Source organism: Saccopteryx bilineata, chromosome 6, assembly GCF_036850765.1.
Source record: "Saccopteryx bilineata isolate mSacBil1 chromosome 6, mSacBil1_pri_phased_curated, whole genome shotgun sequence".
Classification (NCBI taxonomy): Eukaryota; Metazoa; Chordata; class Mammalia; order Chiroptera; family Emballonuridae; genus Saccopteryx; species Saccopteryx bilineata.
The window spans coordinates 170,862,770-170,876,042 of NC_089495.1; positions in this window are offsets into that span (position 1 = coordinate 170,862,770).

Genomic DNA, 13,273 nt, shown 5'->3' on the forward strand with positions numbered 1-13,273 from the left:
AGCTTTGCTAGTTAAATGTTGTAGACACAGTCACCTGCTTTTACCTTGACGCTGTGGGATGGTTGGTCAGGGTCTGATTTTTCTTAAAATCGAAGTTTTATGACTAAAGAGCTTGCTAGATGGGCAGCGATACATCTTTGCCTCCTTATATTAAAAGAGCTGGTCACCTTCTTGCCCGTGTAATCCATAAGAGGTCACTTTTGCACCCTTAGCGCCTTTGCAAGACCATTCCTGAGCCCACATCACTGGGAGCATACTGTTCCCATGTATAAGACGCACCCTTTTCTGAAAATTTTGAGGTCTGAAAACTGGGTGCATCTTATACAGTGGTTGTGGCATTTCAAATGTCATAGATGGAACTGAGGACGAGGCAGTCTATGAAGACAGTGATTTGTCATCAGACACAGATGAGGACAAGCTAATGAAGGGAGTTTTGACAGTGATGAAGAGTTGTATGAATTTTATGATGAATAAAACTTGAGTTCAAAAACTTTATGTAATACTTTTTTTCAATTTCAGGCCCCAAAATTAAAATGCGTCTTATACATAGGGTAATACTAAACGATGGAATGAAGGAGCGCTTTGAGAACAGCGTAAGGTACTGTCCAAGGTGTCCAAAGATGTTTGGCTTTCTGATGAAGAGGTATCATCACTGAATTATTCTTTCTCATTAGAACTCACTAAGAACAAACTTCCTGTGGAAACAACTTCGGATGGTATTGATTTGGATTCTGTCTTAGCTTCACCCAAGTGGTTCTTCGACATTCATCTCTGCAGTGCTTTACTATTCCAGCCTAAATTACACAAGCATAAATGGCATGAGGTGATAGTGCTCTTGGGAGATGTAATATAATAAAACTTTAAACAATAAAATTTTTTTAAATACCCTTTTCAAATGTCATTTTGTCTGCAACATGTTTTTCAGCTGGAGGAATGTACCATGGAATTGGAAATGGGGTTCCTTCCCTAATAAACCTTGAAGTTGGAAGCAATTCAATTCAGAGTGTATTTGCATATTTCTGTAAAGAAATAAAAACTATATTAGACTACTTTTAATTGTGGTCTTCAGATACTTTTCAACTCAGTCAGTGAGCCTTCAGCTTGTCCTTAGAATGTACCTACCCCAAAGGGTTAGATGTTTTTTTATTCTATCCTCACTACTTTTTCAACTTGTCTTTTGAAATATTTTGTTTTTCTACTTTTGAAAGATTCTTTAAATGTTAAGTGTCAAATTTTTAAAAATGGATTATCTGTTTAAATATTTATAAACCTAGGCAGGATGTATTGTGTGGTTATTGTCTTATAAATTACTGGGTTATGAGGGAATGACTGCATACCATCAAACACTGAAACCAACTTTTTTTTTTTTTCATTAAAATAATTTCCATTGGCCCTGGCTGGTTGGCTCAGTGGTAGAGTGTCAGCCTGGCGTGCAGGAGTCCCAGGTTCGTTCCCAGCCAGGGCACACGGGAGAGGCACCCATCTGCTTCTCCACCCCCCCTTCCTCTCTGTCTCTCTCTTCCCCTCCCGCAGCCAGGGCTCCATTGGAGCAAAAGTTGGCCCAGGCACTGAGGATGGTTCCACTACCTCTGCCTCGGGTGCTAGAGTGGCCCTGGTTGCATTGGAGCAACACCCCAGATGGGCAGAGCATCGCCCCCTGGTGGGCATGCCGGGTGGATCACAGTCGGCGCATGCAGGAGTCTGTCTAACTGCCTCCCTGTTTCCAACTTCAGAAAAATACCCCCCCCCAAAATAATAATAATAATAATTTCCATCTAGTCTAAGTATACTTTTAAGTGTGTGCGGTGTGTTTGAACAAAAGCAGTTTTCTTGGACAACTTGAAGAGTTTCTACTAATGAATAGAAGTTCAGATTTGCTGATTGGCTTCCCCCCCCCCCCAACAACCTGACTGAATGTGCAAGGAGCAGAAGATTCAAGATACCCTCACCCCACCCCATTTCTCAAGCAGCTCAATTCCTGCAAGGAAGACAGGCTGGCATATCAAATAATCACATTTTTAAAAAGCAGTTTACAAGCAGCAATTGTTATGGACTAGATGTTTGTGTCCACCCACCACCATTTTTATGTTGAAATCATAACCTCCAATGTCATGGTATTAGGAGGTAGAGCCTTTAGTATACCTACTTAGTGAAGAATAGGTTTAGATGAGGTTATGAGGGTAGAGCCCCCTGATGAGATTAGTGTTCTTGTAAAAAGAGAAAAAGGCTAGAACTTGCTCTCTCTACCATGTAAGTACACAGCAAGAAGGTGGCCATCTGCAAACTGGGTAGAGGACCCTGACCCTGCCGGTACCCTCATCTCAGTCTTCCCAACCTCCAAAGCTCTAAGAAATAAACATGTTTAATCACCCAGTCGATGGCATTTTTTATTATAGCAGCCACAGCTAAGACAGCAATGAGCTGTTCCCTCAAAGTTAAGTGTGGGTATAGATCTACTGCCCTAGAGACAGTCTCAGCCAACACAGAAGATTAAGACCCAGTGCTCTGTCAGAACCTTCCAGCAACTCTCTTCTAGGAAGGAGCCAGGTGCTGGTTGGTCTTCCTCACTCTCTTCCTCTCAGTGGTAAACCATCTCTAATGCTAACTAAATGGAAAAGTCCTGCTTAACCATCGGAAACTGGGTAAGAGGAGCTCCTGAAATAAGCACAGAAATATAATAAGTACAGGCAGAGTTTCTACTACAAGGTCTAAGACTTAAAATTGAGGCCCACTTTACCCACAGAGACGGTAAAAAAAAATTTCTTCATAATATTAGCAGGCACTTAGCACATTCAGGCACACATTTGAGAGCTGTTTATCCTTTGGCTAGCATCTCCCCATTTCTCCCATCCCCCACCCCCAGCAACCACCATTCCACTCTGCTTCTATGAGTTAGAATTTTTAGATTCCATATATAAAAAGTATTTGTCTTTCTGTGTCTGGCTTACTTCATTTAGCATAATGTCCTCCAGGTTCATCCATATTGTTGCAGATGGGAGGATTTCCATCTTCTTATGGCTGAATAATCTTTCATTGTGTATATATACCACAATTTCTTTATACATTCATCTGTCAATGGACACAGGTTTTTCTACATCTTGGATATTCTGAGTAATGCTGCAATAAACATGGGACCCCAATTTCATTACCTTTGGATATATATCCAGAAAGGGTTTGCTGAATCATAAAGTAGTCCTATTTTTTATTTTTTGAGAAATCTCCATACTGTTTTTCCATAGTGGTTGTACCAATTTACATTTACAGCACACCAGGGTTCCTTTTTCTCCACATCCTCACTAGCACTTATTATCCTGTGTCTTTATAATAATTGCTATTCTGACAGGTGAGCAGTGATATCTCATTGTGGTTGTAATTTGCAATTCTCTGATGATTAGTAATGTTGAATACCTTTACACATACCTATTGACTATTTCAGTTATAAGATGAATAAATTCCGGGGATCTAATGTACACCACGGCAACTGTAGTGTGTGTATACTTGAAATTTGCTAAGAGAATAGACTTTAAGTGTTCTCACCTCACACAAAAAATGCGTGTGAAGCCATGGTCAGTTGACTCAGTGGATAGAGTGCTGGCCCAGCGTATGGACGTCTGGGTTCAATTCCTGGTCAAGGCACACAAGAGAAGTAACCATCTGCTTCTCTCTCCTTCTCCTTTATCTCCACCTTCTCTTCCCACAGCCAGTGGCTCGTTTGGTCCAAGTGTCAGACCCAGGTGTGAGGATAGCTTGATTGATTTAAGCATCAGCCCCAGACCAGGGTGGGGGGTGTTGCCAGGTGGATCCCAGTTGGGACACATATGGGAGTCTCACTATCTCCCTTCCTCTCACTTAAAAAATAAATAGGCCCTGGCCTGTTGGCTCAGTGGTAGAGCATCGGCCTGGCATGCGGGAGTCCCGGGTTAGATTCCCAGCCAGGGCACTCAGGAAAAGCACCCATCTGCTTCTCCTCCTTCCCCCTCTCCTTCCTCTCTGTCTCTCTCTTCCCCTCCCGCAGCCAAGGCTCCATTGGAGCAAAGTTGGCCCGGGCGCTGAGGATGGCTCCATGGCCTCTGCCTCAGGCGCTAGAATGGCTCTGGTTGCAACAGAGCGATGCCCCAGATGGGCAGAGCATCACCCCCTGGTGGGCATGCTGGGTGGATCCCGGTCGGACACAAGCAGGAGTCTGTCTGACTGCCTCCCTGTTTCCAACTTCAGAAAATACAAAAATAATTAATTAATTAATTAAAAGTATGTGAAGTGATGGATGTGTGTAATTAGCTTGACTGTAGTAATTAATTAACCTTTATACTATATCAAATGATCACATTATACACCTTAAACATGTACAATTTTTATTTGTAAATTATGCCTCAGTAAAGCTGGAAACAAAATAAATTTTAGGTATTTTTAAAGCATCAAGAAGAAAAAATTATCTACATATATACACACATACTCAGGAAAAAAAAAAAAGAAATGAAATACTGATACATGCTACAACATAGATGAAACTTGATATCTTGAAAACATTATTCTAAGTAAAAGAAGCTAGTCACAAAAAACCAGATATTGTATGATTCCATTTATATAAAATGTCCAGAATAAGCAATTCCTTAGAGACAAAAGGTGTAACATTGGTTGCCAGGGGCTGGGGGTGTTGAGTGATGGAGACTGCTAATGAATTTCATTTTGGGGTTATGAAAATGTTCTAGAATTAAATTATAGTGGTGGGTGCAAAATTCTGTGAAGTTACTAAAAACTATTTTAAAATGGTAAATCTTACGGTATATTATTATCTCAATAAAGCTGTTAAAATGATGTGAAAAATAAAACTGTTTATATCATTTAATCTTCACAATAATCCTATGAAACACACGCTGTTAGTGTCCCCATTCTCCAGGAAAGAAAATGAGCCACAGAGGGGTAGATAACGTGCCCAGAGGCCACAAGTTACAGAACAATCTGCTTGGTTTTTAGTTTTGTTTTCAAAAGACATAAAAGATTAAATTTGCCTGGTTTAAACATTTAAAACAGAGAATATATATCTTCAGTCAATGGAGGCAAGAAAAATGTGTATATTTAGAATTTTCCAGTTCCATATTTTAGCTACTTTAAAAGGAGGAGAGAGACAGGCAAGAAAGGGACGGTGCTATGAAGAGATACACAGATGGGAGGAGAGAGAGATAAACAGAGGAGAACAGAAAAACAGACAGGGACTCTAAGTGCATTCTGAGGTACAGCACTTTCCCCACGGAGGTGTTCCCTTAAATAGACTTCGGAGAGCCACGCCCATTCACGTGGCCCTTTGCAATTCCATTTCCGAGTGTCTTCCATTACTCCCTTTGATGGGAGAGCCCTGCTGCCCTCCCTCAGGATGGCATTCTTAGCAGGTGGCCTCTCTGAGCCAAGCTCTGCTGCAACAGAGGTGGAAGAAGGACTTTTGACTTCACTCAGGGGACAATCCCTTAGGTTTAGGGCCTTAGTTTCCTCCTCTGTACTATAGGGACAGTGATATGTCTGCTACCTCCTTGCTTGCTGGTTGAGATGATTAATTAGTAACATGACTACAAATAAATCAGCCTGTGGAGATAAGTGGGCTCAGCATCCCAGCCAGTGAGTCTCCAGTGGCCCCTCCATGAGTCATAAGACTCACTGCTGCTGGGGGCAGTGGTCCTGAATCCTTGTCTTCACATAGTTAGGAGAGGTCTGTTTTCTTACAGCTAACTAGGCCTTTTGGTGAAATGCCAGCATGAGCACTCTCATCTCTCAATGTGCTTGCCCAAGCTTGTGGATTAGAATTTCTTTCCAAATATTTGATGAGATTGAGTTCTTTCAGATTCAAAATCCCATCACATTGTCAGAAAAATGTCAACATTACCATTGTTAATAGAAGAGAACTGTTAGATCTTTTCAATATACTTTCTGACTGCTGTAAATTTATGAACCATTGTTAAAAAAAATAAATAAAACAAAACAATGGCTTTAACTAACAACAGCATATGTTGGCAAAGACATGAAACAGCTGTAACGCTCTGTACTCCTGTGGGAGTGTCACTGGAAACACGTTAGCTGTGTTTGCTGGAACTGAACTGGTGCAAACCCTATGACCCAGTAACTTCATCCCTAGATTCAGACCCAACAGAACTGCATACATGTGAGCACCAAAAGACATGTGCAAGTACACCGGTATGAATTCCACTTACAGAAGTCAGCGTGGTGGTCACCTCGCTGGAAGAGTTGAGATAGTATTCATTGGGAGAAGGCAAACGGGACTGCTGGATGCTGGTATCATTCTATTGCTTGATCTGGTTGCTAGTACTAGGTGTGTGTGAAAATTAATTAAGTGGCACACACATTTTGTGCTCATGTCTATATGCATGGCCGACATCTTTACAAAATCTTATGTAAAATTAGAAATTGAAAAAATGGTTTTAGGCCCTGGCCAGTTAGCTCAGTGGATAGAGTGTTGGCCTGGCATATGGACGTCCCAGGTTCCATCCCCAGACAGGGCACACATGAGAAGCGACCATCTGCTTCTCTCCCCCTCCCTCTTCTCCTTCTTTCCATCTTCTCCTCTCACAGCCAGTAGGTCAATTGATTTGAACATCAGCCCCAGACAGGGGTTGCTGGGGGATCCCGATCAGGGCACATGCAGAAAAGTCTGTCTCTCTATTTCTCCTCCTCTCACTTAAAAGTTTTATCATTACTTTTTTTTTTGAGAGAGAGAGAGAGAGATAAAGAAAGAGAAAGGAGGAGAGAGTCAGGAAGGGAGAGAGAGGGAGGGAGAGAGAAGCATTAACTCATTATTGCTTCACTTTAGTTGCGCATTGACTGCTTCTTATATGTGCCTTGACTGGGGATCTTACCGGTGACCGCCAAAACCAAGCCAACGACCCTTTGTTCATGGCAACAACCTTGGGCTTCAAGCCAATGATCTTTGGAATCAAACTGGCAACTTCTGGATCATGTCAATGGTCCCACAATCAAGCCAGCCACCCAGCACTCAAGCCAGGGAGTCCATGCTCAAGCCAGAGAACTTGGGTTTTGAACTGGTGACCTCAGAGTTCTGGGTCTACGTTCTATTCACAGCGCCACCACTAGTCAGGATATTGTTACTTCTTGCACCAAGAAAGTTTTTTCTCCATAATCACTATTAAGAATTGAAGAGATGCCCAACCTGTGGTGGTGCAATGGATAGAATGGCAACCTGGAATGCTGAAGTTGCTGGTTTGAAAACCTAGGCTTGCCCAGTCAAGGCACATATGATAAGCAATCAGTGAATAACTTAAGTGAAGCAACTATGAGTTGATACTTCTTGCAATACAGCCCCTCTGTAAAATCAATAAATAAAATCTTTAAAAAAAGAATTGAGCAGATTATCAATCAAAATAGCTTAAACGAGAATTATGTGCAGACTTTTTAAACATAAAACTTGATATTAAAAAGTTAGACTCAAAGAATTAGATCTAGTTTTTCTCTTTTTTTATGGTGCCCAATTAGACAGTTTTATTTAAGCCACTACATTTTCCACTTTACAATGCAGTGCTTAAAAGGTGCATTGTTATTTCCTTTCCCTGTGTCTATTTAAATCTGCCCCAATATTGTTTGTATTTTTTCTCATAATTTATAGTATCATAGATGTTTTGTTTTTAGTTTTATATTAATATTATATAGCCTGACCAGGTTGTGGCACAGTGAATAGAGCATTGACCTGGAATGCTGAGGACCCACATTCGAAACCCCAATGTCATAGGCTTGAGCACCAGCTCATCTGGCTTGAGCGTGGGCTCACCAGCTTGAGCACAGGGTCACTGGCTTGAGCGTGGGACCATAGACATGACTCCATTGTCACTGACTTGAGCCCAAAGGTCGCTGGCTTGAGACCAAGATTGTTGGCTTGAGTAAGTGGTCACTGGTTCAGTTGGAGCCATCCCTCCCTCCCCACGTCAAGGCACATATTAGAAAGCAATCAATGAAAAACTAAGGTGCCGCAATGACGAGTTCATGCTTGTCATTTCCCTTCCTGTTTGTCTGTCCCTGTCTGCTCCCCACCCCCTCACACTATACACACAAATTATATAAAGAAATTGTGAATAATTATTATCCACGAACTCCATTTAATAATTATTTTCCAAGCTCCCTCAAGTTGATCCCAGTGAACTATACAATTACCCCTTTTTAATGTTTATCAGGGTGAGACAAAGATTAGGAAGCATGACTAATCTAACACAATTTGCTTTTCAGGCCAGAACTTCTAAACCTTGTGTATCTACCTTTATTCTATTCTAGTGTCCTGGTATCCTGAGATCACATTTGCTCCCATCCCTCTCAGCTTTGGACTGACCCAGATGTGACCAGAGTGACCACTGCTTTCCTGGAGGGCACAGTGGGTGCACATTCACAGCTCCTGTCCCTTCGATGTCAGTTCTGATGGGAGCTGGAGAAAGGGCTAGTGGTGACATGAAAACAAAAAGCTTTAGGAGCAATCTGCCCAAACTCAGCTGTACCGGAGATCTAGGATCTTCAGCATACCCCACCCTCATGGAGTTGTTTGCAAAACTTCTTTTGAAATTGATTGCGCCCTGGCCAGTTGGCTCAGTGGTAGAGGGTCGGCCTGGCGTGCAGAAGTCCCGGTTCGATTCCCGGCCAGGGCACACAGGAGAAGTGCCCATCTGCTTCTCCACCCCTCCCCCTCTCCTTCCTCTCTGTCTCTCTCTTCCCCTCCCACAGCGAGGCTCCATTGGAGCAAAGATGGCCTGGGCGCTGCAGATGGCTCCTTGGCCTCTGCCCCAGGCGCTGGAGTGGTTCTGGTCGCAACAGAGCAACGCCCTGGAGGGGCAGAGCATCGCCCCCTGGTGAGCAGAGCCTCGCCCCCTGATGGGCGTGCCGGGTGGATCCCGGTCGGGCGCATGCTGGAGTCTGTCTGACTGTCTCTCCCTGTTTCCAGCTTCAGAAAAATACAAAAAAAAAAAAAAAAAGAAAGAAAGAAATTGATTGCATGCATGATAATTCTTCTTATGTAAAATCACTGGACATAATCACTTATCAGATTGAATCTGCTTCCTCAGAGAAAACTATGAAGTCAGCCTTCTTAAAAACCTCTCCGTGGCTCCCCATTTCTATAGGATAAAGCCCCAAATTCTTAAGACTAGCATTCTATCTACCCTATGCCCTCCCCTACTTCAGCCTCTTCTAAGTAAGAGGAAACATCAAAAACAAGGCTGGGAGAAGAACCAAGAAATGAAAACTAAGTGGAGGGAATACAATCATCCTCCTGTGTTTGATCAACATGGTCACAGAATGCTTGTTCTACCTTCACTCATACAAGGGTGGGACTTGAAAAATGCCTTCACCACCAAGTGTGTAATTTGGCTTGTGTTATGTCGGCTTGAATCAGGGCCAAGTCCTCACAGCTATTATGGGAGAGCTGGTTTCCAAGTCATTTCTTTCTTAGAGAACATTAATCATCAGTACTCTAGTGGAAAGTATTAATAAGATCACATTGGTAAGTTTAAAGTGAAAGAGAGGGCGGGAACAACCATAATATGTAGGGGCAGAGGCATAAAGCAATGAGTTAGAAAGTTGTATGGGATGGGGCTGAAAAGAAAGAGGAGGCAGGGAGAGGCAGTTTGTTTAAGAATAGGGTGGAAGGTGTCTGCTGAACTGCACCAGTAACCAACTTTTCTGTAAATGTTACAACTTCAGCACCCAATGATTGCAGAAATAACGTACCACATGGCACTCCATAATGCACCATTATGACTATTTAAAAAGAAAATACAGCCTGACCTGTGGTGGCACAGCACAAAAAGCATTGATCTTGAATGCTGAGGTCTCCAGTTCGAGACCCTGGGCTTGCCTGGTCATGAGTTGATGCTTCCTGCTACTCATCCTTCCACCCACTCCTCTCTCTCCTCTCTCTCGCTCTCTAAAAAACAAACAAACAAACAAAAAACCGGAAATGCAGAGCCCAGTCTCATGTATGATCCTATCATGGGGTCTACAGGTGGCTAATACAGTGAAGTCCCAAGTTCTTCAGGCTTAGGTCCTAAAGTCAGCCATGAACTTGTAAGGCAAAAATCACAAACTACCCTTGAAAATCCCTTAGGAAGGTGACATGCTGGAGATAATAGACTTCTGGCATTGAAACTGATTACTGTGTTCAATGGAGGAGCTACAGAACTCATTTGGAATTCTGCACAGATTTGTCTCGTTCTCATTTATTAATTTATTCAATCATTTATTTATATCATTTTGGATTCATGATACTTCTTTTATATTTTGGGGTATAATGCAATGTTACTTCCTTTTGTTGCTCAAATTGCTTCAGCTTTGGTCACTGGGAGATCTTTTAGTTGGCTCCTGGGCCCTTTGACACATCCCAGTCACCGGGTTTTTCTTTTTTCACACTTTCTTACTTTCTGGCACTGTAGGATGCCCCAGGCTCATCTTATCTATTTCCTGTCCAAATCTTAGAATCAGCTGATTCTCTTAAGAACCCTGGTTCCTTTTGAGGAATAGTATTAAAAACCAACACTTGGGCCCTACATGTGCTTGTTGCCACTGGAGTGGGTTTCATTTAGACCCTGTCAAATGACAGACCAAATAAATAAATGCGCGTGTACTAACCTGTGTATATTCACGCAGCTGTATAACCATCTGAATCTGTATTGAGTTAAACATGATGTCTCCAATTCTGATCCACCACGTCAGGGATCATTCTAGTCTCCTCCCCTTGTTTATCTGTAAATCCTCATCCCAGCAGTCCATCACCTACCATCCATTTATTTAATTGTTCAATTTCAGTATACTTGTAGAGCAGCTTTAGGATTGTTAACCTGTACCCTCATGGGAAATCACTTTATCAACTAGAGTACCATGCTTTTTTTGCAGTTCTTTTAATTTTACAGATTCCATGATTTTCCAAAGTTACTAAGTAAGCAACTTTTCTCCCACTTCTGTCCGTGAGGCTGTTTCATACATTTACATGCAATTGGTTAGATTTTCTTGTCACATCCTGTATTCTCTCCTGGGATCTTCCTGAGAGTATTTTTCACACACTTCTATAAACATGATGGAATTAGCATAAATCCACTCTCCCTACCACCCAGTTGTAGTACAGTATATAATACTGTTTTTAACTTTTACCTTTTAAATTCTAAATACATTTAAGATTGCTGTACTCGATTTATCAACTTAAATGATATTTTCTAACTGCCAGCTGTAAATATTGAGAAAATCAGTGTACTTACCCTACTTTCCATTCTTTCTCTCTTTCTCAACTTTTGTTAGTTATATAATTTTTTTCACTGCAAAATGGGTAATATGTACATTCTATTTTGTAAGCATAATTTCCACATATGTTTATCAGTCCTTTCAGTGTTGCTTTTCTATTGCCTATTAGCATCTTCAAAAAAAGGTAATAAAAACTATATATCCTTAATTCTTACATGCTCAAAAAACCTTTTGTTGGCTTTGTACATACAGCACAGTTTGGCTGGGTATAAATTTTTTTGATCTCACTTTTTTCCATGATGACTTTATTGACTTTGTTCATCTATCTTCTTTATTTTATTTTATTACTTTTTCCCCTTTTTATTGAATTTATTGGGGTGACATTGGTTATCAAAATTATATGGGTTTCAGGCACACAATTCTACAACACATCATCTGTACATTGTATTGTGTGTTCACCACTCCAAGTCAAGTCTCTATCCATTACCATTTATCCTCCTATATCTTCCTCCACCTCCCCCCCCATATTTTCTTTTTTTTATATATTTTATATTTTTAAATTATTATTTATTTATTTATTTATTTATTTATTGTATTTTTCCGAAGCTGGAAACGGGGAGAGACAGTCAGACAGACTCCCGCATGCGCCCGACTGGGATCCACCCAGCACGCCCTCCAGGGGGCAAGGTTCTGCCCACCAGGGGGCGATGCTCTGCCCCTCCGAGGGGTCGCTCTGCCGAGACCAGAGCCACTCCTGCACCTGGGGCAAAGGCCAAGGAGCCATCCCCAGCGCCCGGGCCATCCTCGCTCCAATGGAGCCTCACTGCAGGAGGGGAAGAGAGAGACAGAGAGGAAGGAGAAGGGGAGGGGCGGAGAAGCAGATGGGCGTCTTTCCTGTGTGCCCTGGCCAGGAATCGAACCTGGGACCCCTTGCACACCAGGCCGACATTTTACCACTGAGCCAACCAGCCAGGGCCACCCCCCATATTTTCTAATATTAAATAGCTGTGGAGACTTGTTCATTGTTCATGTATAGAAATGCAAATGACTTTTGTACATTGATTTTTGTGTCCTGCAACATTGCTGAATTTATTAGCTCTGTTTTATTGTGTGTGTGGAATATTTAGGGATTTCTACCTATAAAATGTTATCTTTGAATAGAAATAATTTTACTTATTTCTTTCCAACTTAGAAACCTTTTCTTTTTCTTGCCTAATTGCTCTGGCTAGGATTTCAGTACTTTGCTGAGTGGCAAAAGTAGGCATCCTTGTCTTGTTCTGATCTTAGAGGAAAAACTTTCAGTCTTTCACCATTGAGTATGATGTTAGCTATGGTTTTTTCATATAGTTTCTTTCTATTCCTAGTTTATTATGTCTTTTTTTAATCAATAAAGGGTGTTTAAAATGTCAAGTGCTTCTTCTGTATCAATGAGGTCATGATGTAGGTTTTTCCTTTATTCTATTAATGTGGTATGTTACATTGATTGTTTTCATATATTGAACTAAGTTTGCATTCTAGAAATAAATCCCATTTAGTTAAAGTGTATAATCTTTTAAAATATGCTTCTAAATTCAACTTCCTATTGTTTTATTGGGGCTATCTGCACCTGTATATTTCTTTTCTTGTAATGTATTTGTCTGATTTTGGTATCCAGGTAACGCTGGCTTCCTAGAATGAGTTAAAAACTGTTCCTTTTTCAATTTTTAGCAGAGTCTGGGAAAAATTGGTGTTCGCTCTTCTTTAAATATTTGATAGAATCTATCAGTGAAGCCATCTGCTCCAGGTCATTTCTTTGTTAGGAGGCTTTTCATTACTGACTTAATCGCCTTAAATCAATTCAGACTTTCTTTTTTTTTTCTTCATAATTTAGTTTTGTTAGAATGTGTATTTTTAGGAATTTGTCTATTTCCTCTATGTTATCCAATCTATTGGCATATAAACATTCAGAGAATTCTCTTAAAATCATTTTTATTTCTGTTAAATCTGTAGTAATATCCTCATTTTCATTTCTGATTTCAATGATTTGAGCCTTTTTTCTTAG